Consider the following 17,070-nt stretch of genomic DNA (forward strand, 5'->3'; position numbering starts at 1 on the left):
ACTTGGTATTCCTACCTTCCAGCTCCCCCCTCCTTCACCCACCACCAGTCACACATTTCTCAGGGTTTTATTCCATCTACTGTTTAGGCTTTCCTCATAGCCAACAGCTTTTCATCCTTCCCACCTTTCTGAAGGAAACTCAGTTTTATTACCCGTCTCAGCCCCAGTGCAGATGACACCATGGAAGAGGAATCTGCTCTCTGCTCACCTGGAGATGCTTACGGCCACTGGACAAGTGGCTCTCAGCAAGTACCACCTGTAGAAGCTGAATACCCCTGTCTATACACAACAGCCTGTTCTCTCTTCACACAAACGTGTCTTCATCAACAGGAAAAAATGGCTGATATGAAAGAAAGAGTATCGAGGAAGGCAGATTCTTCCTTCTTCCCACCAATAAGGAAGGCCCCAGTGATGGTGGAAGACCATGGACAGGATGCAGGACTGTGCCCAGCACAAGAAGGTGGACCTCCACGTGGGGGAGGCACTGAGGGACCCTCTGGTGCATGGGAACAAATGTGGGGAGGGGAGATTGGACACTAATTGGCTCCATAACTGAGCTCTCTCCACTGTTATTTCTACCAGGCTAGCTTGGTTAAATATCTAGATTTAATGCACACAGGACTTCTCTCTGTCTCATCCTTCCCATGTAAGCGTGGTCAAATTCCTTCAGGTGACATTTTACAAACACCTTGGAGGCTGATTTTCCAAGTGCTCAGCATACCCTACTGTGATATTTAATGTCCTGTTTTCTAAACATGTTCCATCACCTTACCATCGATGTCTTTCCAATTCTGCTGAGGCCAAGCCAGACCTCCTGTTCCTGCAAACTGAAATACTTCCACTGACCCTAATAGAATTTGAATTGATCCCTGAGCCTTGTGCTGCACTTTCTCTGATACTGAGCAGAATGGACAGCATTCCTTGTTTCTTTTCCTCTGTCTGGACTGTACAGTATAAAGCACAAGGAGACTCCAGGCTCATCTGAGCTCTGCACCGTCCTGCAGATCACAATGCTGATAGAGAAAACTGAAACGAGTGGCTCAGGGTCATTGCTGCTGCTTATAACCACCCATTTTATGTCCTACTTCAATATCTACTGTAATCAGTGAAATTACTTTTGTGGGAGTTGACACAGAAGAAGAGATTATTGGATTGATATTCTGTCTGGCATTGATGAAAACCTTTTCATAATACCTTAATCCAGCACCCACAGAAAGCTATTTGCTAATCTCTTGCTGATTTAGCTTCTAGCAGGATCGACCATACCCAGTCACATTACCTGGCCAGCCATATTATCTTCTTTCTATGCAGAGAAAAGATGTCCTTCCTGACCCCAGAAGATGGTCATCTTTTGCTTTGAAGTGTGAGATCTGATTACCATTGTCCCAGATTGCAGAGCTGTGAGTGCTATTAATTGCTACCAAGTTACGTAGCCTTTTACACTTCAAATCCAACTAGACTTTCATCTTGGTGACATTCTGCAGCAGAGAATTGTGTAGCTTCACTATACACTGACGAAAAGGACTATTTCCTTTTAATTTGCTTTAAAAGTTGTGCCCTTTAATTTTGATGTGTCCCCTTGTTCTTGTATCATCAAAGCATTAAGATACTTCTAATCACTTTTTATTCTAACCTTCATATTAGAATTCAAAAGTCCCTTCTTACTCCTAGCTTTCCCAGACTAAACTATTATTTCCAGGCTTTCCTTATTTAACTTGTTAGTATTTATAAAGCAATTCAAAATATATTAATATGGTTCAATTATAACATCACTTCTGTTTTCCAGCCTTCCTTTTAATGTCTCAAGTGTCCATCTAATTTGCCATCAATCTCCATTGATTCTCCCTCTGATATGTTAGTCTTTATAATATACCAGGGAATATTTCTTCTGCCTTCCTGACCAGCATTTTCAGAACAAAGCAGCTGAACTCTGGCAGATCATAAACATGATTCACTCTGCACTTAGCATATATACGGATTTGCTGTTGCTTAGACTTTGATCCTGGAAACAGGTTTCATTATATGCATGGGACTGTAATTAAAAATTCATCTGTGTGATGCAGACTGCAGGATCAGGACCTTTGCAGTCATGATAGCACGGGCCAGCGACACTTGAGCACGCGTTTGAAAGCAAGCCTGTATGTGATACACTTTCAGCAATATACAAGTACTGGATTGCATACTCTGCAGAAGTGATTTGATGCCTACCCAGTCACAAATGGGGGAGAGATGGATGGTGAGAAATGTTCTCACCTTATCCTGCCCATAGGAAGTTGGAGGCACCCAAGGAAATCATGTGGTAACAGATCTAAATATCCCAAACAAAATATTTTTGCAGACAATTCATAAGTAATTCCATTGCTGCAGAGCAGTATGAAAACTAAAAACATAAAAAGGCTCAATAAAGACATAGTTATACCTACAAGATCTCAGATTCCTAGTGGCATTACACATGACAATCCCGATACAGCTACTGACTTTGCATGTCCCCAAACAGCTTAAAGGTTATCCCAGGAGCGACTGCATTCATCCATGCCCTTCTAATCCCTTCAGTGTCCTGCTGTCTTGGTTAGACCCCTTCCCAGCTTTTCCCAGTCTTAATAAGGCCTGATCCAGCTCCACCATGAAAACATATCACTCCTTCCTCCATGTCACTACCAGATATGCAGAGCAACAGTGATCCAGTTCTGATCGCTGTCTTTAAACATTAACTCTTTTCCCTCAAGAAGCAAATAAAAGGATTGATAAATATACATTACTAAATGCACAAAAAGGATTCTACCAAAATATTTACGAGAACTCATATTACCCCTATTAGGCTATTTTAAGCCAGAATCACACAAATTGTGGGAGAATCCTAACTGGTGCCTTTTCCCTGGCTGATTAGATTTATCTAGTCGCTGGCCTAAAATACAGTAAAGCAGCCCACCATCATTTTCTAATACTTTAGTTCTCTTTTAGGAGTGTGGAAATGGCAGATAAACACATTATCAGCATTCTCAGGCATAAAACAGCAAAGCCTGGAGTTGTTTTGCAGAAGCTACTCTGAATTTGGACAACATGACATAAGCAATTCTAGAAATAGCTGCTGGTCTTAAGGCTACATTGCATGTATCCTCGCTGCTGCTTCTTTATCTCTGTTCACCATTTCAGCACAAACATTATGCTGCCCTTTGCTCATTCTTGACTTGGACTTTCGCAGCATCTCTGAAGCATTCTTCAGTCTCACCTTGTACATCCTCAGCTTTCCCAGCTGGCTTGAAACACACCCTTGATTTTGACTGCAAATCTCAGCCAGCATAGAGCAGTGTGAGAAGTGTCTGCAGTAACGCTAGTATCCTCATTCTCTAGGCAAAGAGGTGGCGTGAGCCAGGAGAGACCTATAGCCACATATGTAACCCAGCATATGTCCAAAGGCTTTGCTTACCCGCTCACCATCTGTACCTGCTTGCAGAGCAGTCACATGCCGAAAGCAGGCAGACTGCTCCAGCACTGGTACCTGCCTCACTGCTGTCTGCTCCACTGATCCCACAAGTCCACCTGCTCATTCTGGTTCTCTCTGCCTGCCCAGAATCATCAGCCTTTTCCCTTGGGTCGCAGTTCATTCCCTTCCATCCTTCCTCTGTTTTAATTTCTTTGCAATTTTCTATCTATTGCTCTGAACTATTGAACAAGTCCCTCGTATTTATTCCTCTGGTCCTGAAGCTACACCTGGAATGTGCTGCCCACATGAGGCAATGGTTTTAAGGCTCACCCTCCCCATCCTCCATGCAGCTTTGTTGAGGCAGCATTCACAACTGCAGAGGATAAATTACAACAAAGGTCTCCAATGTTAGCAATGTATCTGACAACATCGTACGCAGCTCCAGGAGGGTAAAGAGATGGCTAAATGGGATCAGTTGTGCCGACTCAGGACTTCTGGCCAAAACTACATCCAAATTCATGATGGACACAGCAGAGTCTAGAGCAGAGGCCAGGTTCTAAATCATGCTCTAAATCAAACCCTAAGAAAGAGATCCTCACTCACCATGAAGCCAGTTAACTTGCTGGCTTCGACAGGCTGTGATGATTTACAGCAAGTGCTTCCAAGCTTTTCATGGGTACTCACTGTACATATTTCAGCTGTAATATGCATAGATATTAAAGTCCAAGCTGTAAGACAACCTCTCACAAGGCTTCAGGCTTTATCTTCTATAACCACCAGGTGAAAGAGCACACGTTCTATTAGAATAGCAGCGAGACAGGTTCCAAGCATGAAGACATTGGAAGAACCAGAGCTACTCTACTGGAAATCAGGCAGTGCAGAAGGATGGATAGGAGTGCGAGAGCTCCCTCTGCTCCTATATTCTGTTCCGATTTCCAGCAAAAAACCCTGGAGCAAATTGTAATTTCTAGAGCTTCTCTTACATGTGAGAAGCTCGCATGGCTTGGTTTGCAAGCTGTTGTGCCATTGCTTGGTACATGTCAGCCCAGAGCTGGCTTAATGTCATTTGTGAACCTCTGGGAGGAAAGATGTCACTGATGGCAATATTCCCCTGCACAGTGCCCACTGCTAACCCACAGAGAGAATTTGTCCTAGGGCTTGAGAGCCGTACTGGTGTTCCTGGCACCTGAATTTCTACGTCTGTCCAGCATTTCTACCACCAAAATAAACAGTGAAACAACAGTGTGAGTCTGGCAAAGGCTATTCACTCCTTCCTCCTCTGCAGGCCACCGTTTGAAGCTGTTGTAGATTATTTACTCTAATCAGTTGCTGCTGCTCTGACTTACTGTTATTTCTATTGCCAGTGTAAGAGGTGATCTATCAGCAGTGCAACTAGTTGTTTTCCTGAAGCAGGAGCAGAGAATCATGCATATGAGTCCAGGGCACTGGGGAACACTATGTCTACATTTAGAGGCATGCCACAGCCAGAGCTGCAGAGGCATCAGTACCGCCATGGGTACCACTCTTACTGTGGTACTCACCCAACACTGTGCTCCAGAGGGGCCTGTCAGCAGGCACAGCAACAGCGCTGTGCATAGCTAAGCTCTGTCAGCTGCATCTTGTAGGCAACAATAAAATGGATGTAGAGCACATGACTTCAGAAGAACAAATAGCAAAAATAAATAAGCATCTTTCTCCCCTGTGATGCTGTTGCAGGTCCTGCCTCAAGGCTGCAAAGAAACAGCTCACTGAGCAGAGGGTTGCAAAGGCTTAGATATGTTGTATTAAACTCCCCAACCCAACCACAGGAGGAATCCTGGGTCTGACTTTTAGCTCCTTTTCAAAATTACATGTTTATACCCAGTTTATGACATCTTCACTTAGGATCTGGTCCAGCATCTCTGAAGTTATCTTCAGCTCAATCTAAATTAGCTGATCCTCTGATTTCTGCGGTTTCTCCCATTCTTCCCTCTCACTAGTCCTAGCACTTCTTCCCTGAAACGGCACAGCTCAGCCTGTCAAGTCAGCATAGCTACCCTATACCTACTCCCCAACCCCAGTGAATGTCACCTCATTTGTCAAGTCCTTCTCTGCCCATGTTTGACTCTCTCCAGACGCAAGAACCCGGCAGATATACCCAGTTTCCTATTCCCCAGGCCTCTCTGCTTGATAGCATTTCCTTTCTGCACACCGATTACAAGCTATAAGCCTGCTGCAGCCCTGTCCAGCCCAGCTCCAGTCCCCATGGGTCAGCTGGCCACGGCAGTGCGGTGGCACAGCAAGCAAGGAAAAGCCTCCCCAGCATCCAAGAACACCCTGGGGTACCACACACATCTTATCCTGGCCCAGCTCAGCACCATGCAGTAACTCAGGATCCTGCTCTGGGTGGCAGCCATCTTCCAGGCAAGAGGAAGATTCACAGGATAGGACCACAATCCATGGGTCTGTTTAGCAGCCAGATCTCTGTGCATGCATGGATATTCTCCTTCTGGGAAGCTGCTCTGGAAGCAAACAGACCAAGGTCCTTGTGGCTGTTAAAAATCTCATGATACTTTTGCAAGAGGGATGGTGTAAATCAAGCCACAAGGCACAAGCTACTTAACTCTGGGTAATTTATATTCTGCCTCACTAAGTTCATCTCTGCACTTTCAATGCATGAAGTGATTTTTCACTTCCCCTGTAGTATTGGCTGGCACGGAAAAGCTGCTGGGCTCTGTCCCAGAAGTAGCTGCATTTCATCACCGGGTAAAAGATTCCTGCGTGCACCAGGCCAGATCCTCAGCACTCCCGCACGCCCCAGAGGGCCGGGAAGGATCTGGCCCGGACCATTCAGCTGCACCTGGGCCCCTGGGAGAAGAGAGCCCCGTTGTTATGCACCGCTCCCCCCCGTACTATTATTATCTTCGGCGCTTGGCTCCAGCGCCACGGGGCCGGGGGGGAGTCGGTCCCGCTCCGCGCCGCTGCGCGCCCGGCGCTGCATGGAGCCACAGTGCCCCCTACTGGGCCAGGGAGGTGCCGCCCGCCTCCCTCCGCGGGAGCGCAGCGCTGCGCGGTGGAGGAGGAAAGGGTGGTGGTGGTGGTGGTGCCGAAATCCCTCCCTTACTCCCTACCCACGAACGTGGTGCTTCGGGCTCTGCTGGCGCTCTCCATCCTCGCTTCCCATCTTCAGCCGTTTATTCCCCCCCCCAAGTAAATTTTCCCTGCCTTCCCTGCGTCAGCTGGATCGAGGGTGTAGGCTGAGAGCCTTGGATAAACTCTGGAAACACACATCCATGCCTGGAGGCAGGCACGGCTGTGCGGGTCTGGGCTGGAGCCAGTTTCTGCAGCGCCTTCCCGAGCAGCGCTCCCCAGGCAGGCAGAGGGGCTTCTGCCGGAGCGAGGACGGGAGGATTTGGCTTTGAACCGTTTCTGTTATGCAGACGGCAGTGAGGATTGTCTCCTGGCAGACCAGTCCTCACTTAAGGTTCAGCATCAGCCTTACACATACTCTTAATATAGTAAACAGCAGAGGTGAGGAGGGAACACAGAGCACCCTCCACCACCTCTTTTGGGATACCCTCTTCCTACAGCAAGCCCATTCCCCACACATTCTTCCTCTGAAGTTTTAACGCAGACTTTAGCCTCATTCTATCCTTGCACAGCCTCCTCACTAGGCCCCATAGAAAGAGAGGAAGAAGAGGAAGGTCAGAGCGGGGTGTTACTTAAATACATCTAACACCAGTGACAACAACCCCCTGCACATATGATGATGTTTCTGACCAAAGGGGCTTGCAAAGGCTCGGGGGTGTTGGCACTCAGAGGATGGGAGGGTTTTGCTCTGAAGCAGAGTAAGACTGAAGCAGAGCCTAGCACTGTATGTTTTAGCTATAGACGCGTATGTGGTTTTGCTCACACACAGAGAGAAGCAGTGTGGCTCCAGCAGAGCCCTTCCCATACTCACAGACTCCAGCTCTTGATCAGAGAGGGTGTGATGGATTTGGGATTGCCACCGCTGCCCCCAGTCCCTGCCTGCCACTCGCCTGCCTTTCGAGTAGTGAAATCAGCACTGAGTCCTGGGAACGTGCAAAGAGCCATAAAACAGACGAAGACACACAAAACGTAGCAGCTTTTTCTGCTGAGTTGCAAAGAGCTTGAGAGTCAAGCAAACCCTGAATCAATGCCTGGAACTGACTATGAGGGAGAGGATGATGCTGGGGAACAAACCACACACTGAGAGACCTGCACAGGAGACAGCATGTGTATGCTCGTACGAGCATCTGAATGTTTGATTCAGATCATAAGAATATCAATGTGGTTATTTCTGCATGCTACAGTGTGTTCCTGTGTAGGTCAAATACGTGTCTGAGTGTGGGGAACTGCAGAGCTTGAACAGGTCCTCGAATCGGTGAAAGAACGAGACCAAGATGCTGCGCTGAAGCGTGAGGGGGGGGGACGGACTTGCGCGAGTTCGGCAGCATGTGTCCTGTGTGCTTAGCGTGTACATGCCTGCCAGGGACAGCGCGACTGCTTGTCTGTGTGGTGTGTGGGAGGGAGAGAGCCCGGGTTTGTCTGTCTGTCACTCACACGCAGATCTGATCAATCTTTTTCCTTTATAAGGAATTGAAAAAAATATATAACCTTTCACATTTCTTACACCAAAGCCTCGTCTCCCCTTCACTCACTACCTCCTGCTCACCATTCCCAAAACACTTCTCTGCAACTCTTAAGAAAGCAGCTTTACTGCCATTAACGAATTAATATGCACCCAGATGAGCAGCCAGGGTAAAGCATGAAGGACCCTCCTGTCCTCCCTAGTGCAGATGTCAATCACAAGGCTAAATCCATACATCAAGACTCCTAGCACTTGCATCTCTCCATGAAGCGAAGACTGCATTTGGGAAGTGACAACCCCTCCCCTTCCCTACTCGCAAGTAAATGCACGGGAGGACTCTTCAAAGCCACACACTCACACCGGCAGCCTCCCCTCTCCGGATCATAACAGCCGGGCTACGCTGGACCCCGGGGATGATGCAATGGCGTGGAGGTGCCCTCCGGGCTCCCCATTCCCCCACGGACTGGAAAAGGCAAAGTTACGCTCCTCACCAGCCTCATAAGCAGCTGAGCCGGAGAGCACCAACCCCCTGCGCTGTGAGATGCAGCCCCAGGCATCGCTCCCCCCCCACCCGCGGCATCTCTTCCTCCCCCCCGAAAGTAGAGGCGAGCCGCCCAGTGTGGGATCCAAGGCGCCAGACTTCCCTTTTCGTGCGCGATTTGCTTTTGTCACTCGCGAAACCCGAGCAGCGGATTAAGCAGCGATGACACCATCTCCTTGGGGAGGGTCCCTGTGTCCCCCCCAGCCGCTCCGGGCTGTATCGATACTCCGAAATACAGATGGATCCTGGCTGCCTCTCACCCCCACTCGCGGCCAGCCCCCAGGGGCTGCGCCTTTCCCGGTAGGAACCGGTGCTCCCGGTACCGGCGAATCTTGGCCCCGCGCTCCCGCACACACTCGCTAACCGGGTTGCCGGACTTGTGCATCCCTCTGCCCGGTAACTCCACGCTGCCGGGGGCCCGGGGGAACCGAGGGGCCGTTACACAACGCGGCCGAGCAGGACCAGGGAGCCCGTCGGGAACGGAGCCGGTGCTGGGCTGCAGCCGCAGCGCTCGCCTTACCTGATGCTAATGTCCCTCTCTGGCGGAGATCTGATCGCCCGTGGGTTTTATTCGGCTCGGTAGGAACTTGTGGGAGAGCTTCTGTGTCCAGCTCGCATACTGGGTGCTGGGCTGATAATGCAGGCGTGAAAATCCTGGGGCTCTAGCAGTCCTTTTCATGCTCAGACAGAAAATCCCCTTCCTTGATCCAGATCGCGGGCATTAAGGGCAGAGGCAAAAAAAAATAAAAATAAATCCTTTTCTTCCCCCTCTTTCCCTTGTTTTTTTTTTTTTTTTTTCCTTCCCCCTTCCCTTATTCCCGCGCCCCCCCCTCTCTTCTGCTGCTCAGTTCGTAGCCATCGGGGGAAGGAGCAGAGGCAGCAGGGAGAATGGAGAGGGGGTTAGAAATAAAAATGAAAAGGGCTCCAGGAGGGAAGCGAGAGGCTGGGCTTGCTGCCGGGGGAGGGGCTTGCAGCGGTCTGGAGAGGATGAATGGGGAAGAGGGAAGCAGGGAGGAGCCCCAGCCTGGCCATCTTATTCTAAGTGTTTTGTACATAATTAGGGGAGGGGCGGGATGGGGAGCAAAAAGGAGGGACTTAAGCTCCGGCCAGACAGAGCCTGAGCCGCGGAAAGGGAGGATGACACCGGGAAGGGCCGCTGGACGGGGATCTAAACTTGTCTGCCCCTCGGATTTGGGGAGGGGACTGGTTGGATTCTAGGCAGCTCATTCCATGTAATATTTCTTTCTCCCTCTTCGCCTTCGATTTTCCCCTCACGGATCCCGATCCGCCGAGCAGGGAGCTGCGGGGAAACGAGGTGTCCCCGTCTCCTCCTCGCCTGGGGGGGTCTCACCTCCCTCAGCGGTAGGGGGAAGGAGCTGCCGCCTCTTCCCCCACAGCCCCGAGCAGCGCAGTGCGGTTGTGGTTCAGCACCGCGGACAGCGGCGGCCCGGCGGGGCGGTGACGGGCGCAGCAGGCAGGGAGCGGAGCAGGGAGGGGACGGGCGATCCCCGGAGCCTCCTGTCCCGACTGCTCGGCTGGGTCTGCACGGCAGGGGTGGGAAAAGCCCCCCAGGGAAGGTTTGAGGTAGGAAATGGAGGTGGGGATGCCTCAAGGACACGGCCCACCCAGGCGAACCTCAGCAGCTCAGTAAAGGCCACCCAGCGTAGGCAGAGCACTTCACAGCTCCTGCCACTGTGTGAGGCTTCAAGTCAAGGACCCCTCGGACAAGTCAGGTACTGACTGTGCTGACAGAGGGAAAAAAATCCACCACCTTCTTCAGGGGTGGCAAGGAGGGCAACAGGAGGCACCCTTCCTTTCATCTCCATTCCCTGGCCTGCAAGGACACTACGTCCTTCTCTCTGCAACTACAGAACATTGTCTTATGCTAAATCTTCAGCAAATCTTTCCAAAGAAGAATTAGAAGTTTGGTCGGACTCCAAGCTATACCAACAGGGCTGTAGCTTAGTTTATTGCAGTTACAGTATACCCAAAGTAGTTTTACTTTTTTCCAAGTGACTAGTCAGCCACAAAGCACCTTTGCTGGTAAAGCCACCCCTGATTCTGTCACACTGGCTTAAATGAAAGGCTGAAGTGATTCTCATAGATTCCCCTGGTACAAGGCCACAAAGGAACGGCTTACACCATGGCAGAGAAGATTGAAGGATCAGATCTTATGCAAAACACAAACAAGCACTTTTCACTTGTTTAAACATATAAATGGTGTTTGGGGTTATCACTAGTGTGTTGCTCCATTAGTGCTTGTGGCATTTGCCAAAAATGGAAGAGGAATCTTTCCATCCTATATGAGGCTGTCTGAAATCAAAGCAAAGGCTCCATGAGCAAGCTCTGGACTTAGCCAGGATTTATTGATTCAACTAATGCAACTGTACTGGGTGTCTTTCCTCACTACATCCAAGAAGGCCCTTGTGTGATCGGGTCCAGCAGGACTTAGCACCACCCAGCCTGATATTTCATACTCCCTATGAAGAGGGAATGAGAGAAAACAGGTGATACGATGCTCTTCAGGTACCCAAAGGTTTCATGACCCTAGAAAACAACTCAAATATTCTCTACAAAGTAACGCCTTCTTCTTGTTCAGAGTCAACAAACTTTAGGACCAGTGTTTTGCCTGGAAATAATAGTTGCTATCAATATAAAAATACAAGGGGAAAACACAAAACAAAGCAAAGAGTAGTTCTGCACATCATTTTCCTGTCCCAGAATGTTTTCTCTCTATTCCCCCATTTCATACATACACTATCGCTTCCTCTCCCAACAGCTTTTACTGTCTCTGTATCAAAAGAGGATTATTTGGTGCATTGAGTATTCAACATGTTCTTTTACAGTATTGTTGTGTTCAATGAGCTTTGCTCATCTGAATGGACACTCACTGCATAGTCCACTGGTTTAATTTGCTGCTTTGGAAACCTAAGCAGGTTACAGCATATTTAACTGTGTGTCTGTTCTTATGTGTCAAAGATAAGGTTTCTGGATGTCATTTTAAAAAACAAAATTATTTCACTTCAGTAATTTTCCCTTTTCAGTGGTCTCTCTTTAGTCTTGGGTATTGCAACTCTCCTTCTCCCTGCAATGAAGAAAACCTGGATCTTCAGCCCAAATCAGCAAAGCTCCATTGAACAAGAATTTCTATTTCTTCTTCCAGTAAGGACTTTAAGCTATTAACAGTTTTAGCATGTCAAATCCTCACTATCTTTTCCTCTTCTTTCAACAGTTGTCTTAAAAGCAATGCTTCGATTTTTCCAAGCTATAATATTCTTCCCATGAAATAAATAGAAGCTAGTCAATCACAGGAAGATATGAAGAACAGAAAATCACAATGCACGTGGTATAAAAAGAGTCTACCAATTGCAAGCATGAGGCCCCCCAATATTACGGTTGTGACAAGGATAGGAAAACAGTAATTTGGACTGTCTAGGAGAAGTTCTGGAAGACATCACATGAAACAGATCTAGAAAGCAGAAAACAGTGTTCATGTTTTTTCATATAACAGCTGCCACAAAGATGAGCAAAATGGGTTTTCACCATGTACTCCAAATGTGTTGTGGGTGTGAATTAACTACAGTATTCAACTAGACACTGCAGAGTCGCTCACTCCCCATGGGGGAAGAGGAAAGGGTGAGTAAAAGGGGAAAAAGGGAAAAAAGGGCAAGGGGAAAAAAATGTTAATAACTGAAGGAGCACTAGAAGATGAGAAAGAAAAAGCAAGTGATGCAAAGGTAATCACTCATCATCTTCCATAGTTAGATCAATATCAAGCTGGTTCCCAAGCAAAATATGGCTAACCAAACTAAAATTCCCCCTTTTACCGTTTTATTTCAGAGCATGTTGTTATATGGCATGGAATATCTCTTTGGTTAGCTCAGGTCATCCACCTGGTCACATCCCCTCCCAACCACCTGCATATCCCCCAGTCTATGTACTGGAGGAGCAGGGTGAGAAGCAGACGACCTCAATGCTGGGCCAACACCGTTCAGCAACAGCTGAGCACCAGCATGTTAACAACATTGTTTTGGTCGCACATCTAGAACACAAAACCATGTGAGCTTCTATAAAAGACATTGACTCCATTGACTCCATCCCAGACAGGGCAGCACAAAGTGCCATTATCTAGTGCAAAAAGAGTGCCAACTACATACAGTAAATGCTTCACTTATGTTTGTGATACAGCTGCAAAAACTCGCTTTAGAGTCCCATGAGCTGATGACCCTACCCTGAGTTCTTGTTACACTACCAGCAAACTTTTTCTTTCCACATATCCTGTTGTGTTGCCCTCCTTGAGGAGGCAGAATGTATTCTTGTCAAGGTTTCGTAGACTTCACTGTTTATCACAGGCTACAAATGGATTAAACTTGCTTTGTGAACATTGTATTGATATTCTGGAGCTCTCCCAGTCTCTTGTGAAATGTATTTCCCTTTTCTCCTCTGCAAACAATATCACAGTAAGTAGTGATCTCATTTAGGTTGTGCTTTGCATTGGTTGCAGAGATATCCACCTCCTAAACACTAACTGTATTCATTTACTGCTGGTATCCCTTAAAACATGGGTGTCTTACTGTTCACAAGGCAGGATGGGTGATAAAAAGGGCTGTGTGGCCAGGAAAATGCCAGGCTGTTTTGATGGATGATGGGAAGAAGTCTGGGAGTGGGCTTAAGCATCAGGGCTAAGAGGCAAGGAGCTAGCAGAAACTGTTTCCACCATCCGCAATGCAAGAGTCAAGGATTGAGTAGGGGCTGGAGGGAAGGCTGGAACCCCCTGCCAAGCTAAGGAAAAACATTGGCAGGTCCCAGCAGAGTGGGAAGAAACAGTTGGGAATGGTTTTGGCTTTTATATCTGACAGGAGTTTCTGATAGCTTGTTCCTCTGCATTAAACTGAATCATCCTCAGTGCAGCTCTGGAAGCCTGAAAGGCTTTGAACTCACTAAACTTTCCAAGGAAGTGCTTCTCCATCTTTGCACTGCTCCTCAATTGACATATCCCAAGTTTATCTTTTGATATAAATTCCTTCCAGCATCAAACCAATAAAGGAGGAAATGCCACAACTTCAAAATTGAGCGTGAGCTGTACTAAGCACTCAGGATACTTGTTCTGAGCGCTGTGAGTTTTTGGGGATTGCAGAATGGGATTTTCAATCTCCTGAGATTTAGCTTTCCAATTACCTTTTTAAGTTTTTTTCCCACTTGTCCTGGGTAGGAAGCAGATGTCTTGTGACAAAGGAGTAATAGTGGTTTGTGTCTCATTGAGGATGAGAACAGTCACTATGAGGTCAGCTGTAGGAAAATGTACTAGGAAGAAAGAACAGTGAGAACTACTGTTTAGCAGCTTAGAAGGTTGCTTCCAACTGTCATTGATGTGAAGGGTCCTGACCAAGGCTAACTAATGCAAAATTATGTGATCCATTGAATTAATGGGGAATTAGAACTGTCCAGGCGCTGGGCTTCAGGTATTTGTCTAAATACCCTCTCCAGTTAACAGAAAAGGGTAATTTTAACTCTACAAGAGTCATCTTCCTGTTACATAAAACACTACCTTTGATATGGGATGAATTTCCTTCTGAAATTCACTGTATGTTGACTCTCAAGGGAACAAAATCAGCAACTTAGACTGAATTCCTTACTTTGAGAGGGATGAAGCTAAAGGAATTGAATATTTTCCTCTAGAGCTTGCTGAGGTGCACAAAAGTCAACCAAATGAATCTGTATCTGCCGATTTTCCCATCTTCGGCACAAATCCAACCGCTTTATTAGCGATCTTTCATATTCACTATTGTTACTACTGTCTGGTACCAAGTACAAGTCATCAGTATTCATCATCTGCAGCTCAGTTTCCTTCTCAACTTGGACTAAGGCTTTCAAAGGGAAACCACCTGTAACTCCCAACCCATCATGAGCTGTACACTGCACACAGGGCTTCAAGCCTCTCTCTGCTTCTATCTGCAATCACTCAGCACTTCAGACCACTCAAAAAGGTGTTGGTAGTTGAAACCCATGCAGTCAAATGAGGGGACTAAAATGTTCAATTGAGCTTTTTCCCCCCTTATTTCTCACTCCAACATATCTATGTCCTTAAGTCTGCTTCATAACTCCCAGAGCCCTAAAACTGTTCATTGCAAAGGAGATGGTAAAGCAAGGGGCACTGCTAAGCTCCTGATGTTTGCAAAGCAGGCATGAGAAAGATCTCAGTCTTTTAACAGGGGTTGCTGGAGGAGGCAGATAGACACTGGCATCCATAGTCTAAACTAATTCTGAAGCATGTCCATGAGAGTTAGAGGGTCAGTGCTTCTTTTCTGATTTACCCAAGAGAAGCCAGTGCACATCAACAGGACTGTGCTAAGGCTGCATGATCAGACGTTGGTACAGAATAACCGTACCACCCCCAGCATCAAATCAATTCATAACATGTATGCACATCTGACTGCATGACTGTTAAACTGATGCTGATGTATTGTAATTGTAAGAGCAAATTTTTTCAGCTTCTGGAAGGGATGGTTCTGTCTTATTCTCTTTGCATTATAACTAATGCTCAAGCCACTTGGCTATCTGCCACACAACAAAGAGGTTAAATTCCATTTTCTTGATCCCAAGGATCCAAATCACCAGGGAAGGGAGTCTGGCATGTTACAACAGATTCGTACAACCACACTGCACTTTTTTATCATCAGTAGTCTAGGTCAGAATGGACTATCATCATTATCTTTGGACAAAACAGTCTATCTGGTAAGTATTGAATATAGGAAGAAGAGTAAGTAATTCCCCCTCCTTCCTCCTTTCCCCCTGGGTGTCATTTATTATTTATTTGGGAGAAAATTTGAATTTGAAGCACTAAGGAATGACATGTTTTAGAGCATGCTGCTACTCTGAGATAACTGCACTTTGCCTCAGGTATGCAGTGAGTCACAAGGTTGATAGCTGGTGCATACCGGCACCCTGAGAAGTGGGGTTATTGTTACCATGCAGTAACCACATGCCTTGAGCAACGTTATTTCTCACATACAATACTGACTTTTCATCTTGTTAAGAAAAAGTTGATGCAATCGATTTTCAGAAGCTACACTTGAAAGGTACACACCAAAATGCTTTACAAAAACTCTGCCTAAACAGCCTCTCGTGCTATTTTGGTTAGTGGTCAGAGCAGGAAAGTTCAATCAGTTTCTAGAAACACAGTTGGGTAAACTAAGAACAAGCCGTAGCATACCTTGTGCAGGTGCTTAACACCAGGCTCTTCGCATGTAGCGTGAAACACAGCTGCTAGACGGTGCAAATGTAGCTTTTATGCCACAGTTTCCAAGCAGCATGTTAAGGAGTGTGCATAAACACTCCATTTTGTTTATTTTATTTGGATGCTTCCCAAAGCAAAGACTGCTACTTGTTCTGTGTATGCACATCTCTCCCTAAGCAGTCCTGAACTCAGCTGCTACCTTTCCCTGCTAATGGTAATATTGCTAACAATGAACTTCGCCTATGTGCTTCTGCACCTCCTGCTGTCCAGACATGCTCTGAAACCAGCATGTTCCAGCTTTCCATACCAGACACTTCATTCCTTGAGCTTCTGCAGGAGCGGGTCGAACATTAGGCAGAAATTCAGTCTAGGGGATCCTGCAGGTTCTGATTTCCCATCTTTTCTCTTTTGGTATTTATTTGTCCATGGCAGCTCTGCCAGCCCAGTAATCTCCCCTACAGCACTGCCATCCCCAATGTCCCAATGCTGTTACAGTAAACTCATACCCTAGGCTTCAGAGCTGACACTGTTTTATGGTTGCCAGAGATGAATTCTGCACACAGACACTCAAGGCAACTGAAAGAGCTGTGGCTGTCAAGCGCTTCTTTATGTAGTGTTCAATTCTTGTTTTCAAGCTTAGCTTCTCTTTGGCTTGTGACACGTTCTCCAGAAATAAACACTTCTTCTTCTGCTAATTTTAGCTAGTTTCCCTCCAAGGCAGTCAGCATTTAACTCTTCCCATGTCACTTGAGGAAAATCACCCAGTTCACCTCTGGAGGGAGTGATCTATTGCATAAAGCATGCAGGACCAACTCTGACTCCTGGGTTCTATTTATGGCTCTCCTGCTGGATGGCCACATAATCTCAAGGGGATGACTTTGCTTTGCTTCTGCTTCCATCTATGCAATACAAGTGATAATACACCAGTCTAGCGCTCTCATCTTGTCAGGATTATTGTTTGTATAACTTTCACCTAGAAGCCAGAACTGAGCCGAGTGCAGTTACCCACCCGGATTCTTGTCTACACAGCAGCATGAAGGAATGATGGTAGTGACATATTAAGCTATGTGGGGGAAATGTTAGTACTGAGAGCAACATGGTTTGCACCTACATCTCCACTCCTGCCGTTATCCACACTAAGCCATCACAGGAATGCTAACACACTCTACCAAAGCCTCATTTGGCTTTGTAGATCATCATGAAGGAAGCTGTAAAGCTTACATCGCAGACTTCAGTATCACAACAGGCAAAACCAAAAGGAACCAGTAGTCACCCTG

The 17,070-nt window shown here is 46.9% G+C and overlaps 1 protein-coding gene across 1 annotated transcript in view; it reads right to left on the reverse strand.

Moving 5' to 3' along the window:
- The window catches only part of BRINP1 (BMP/retinoic acid inducible neural specific 1), an 86,498-nt gene extending 77,171 nt beyond the window's left edge, over positions 1 to 9,327 (reverse strand). Inside the window, exon 1 of the mRNA XM_057405894.1 lies at positions 9,077 to 9,327. The gene's annotated coding sequence lies outside the window, so the exon portion shown is untranslated. The remainder of the gene's footprint in view (positions 1 to 9,076) is intronic.
- Positions 9,328 to 17,070: the final 7,743 nt, after the last annotated feature.

This window comes from Pezoporus wallicus, unplaced genomic scaffold (assembly GCF_028554395.1).
Source record: "Pezoporus wallicus isolate ANWC-B61680 ecotype Strahan unplaced genomic scaffold, APGP_CSIRO_Pwel_v1 contig_4684, whole genome shotgun sequence".
NCBI classification, from domain to species: Eukaryota; Metazoa; Chordata; class Aves; order Psittaciformes; family Psittacidae; genus Pezoporus; species Pezoporus wallicus.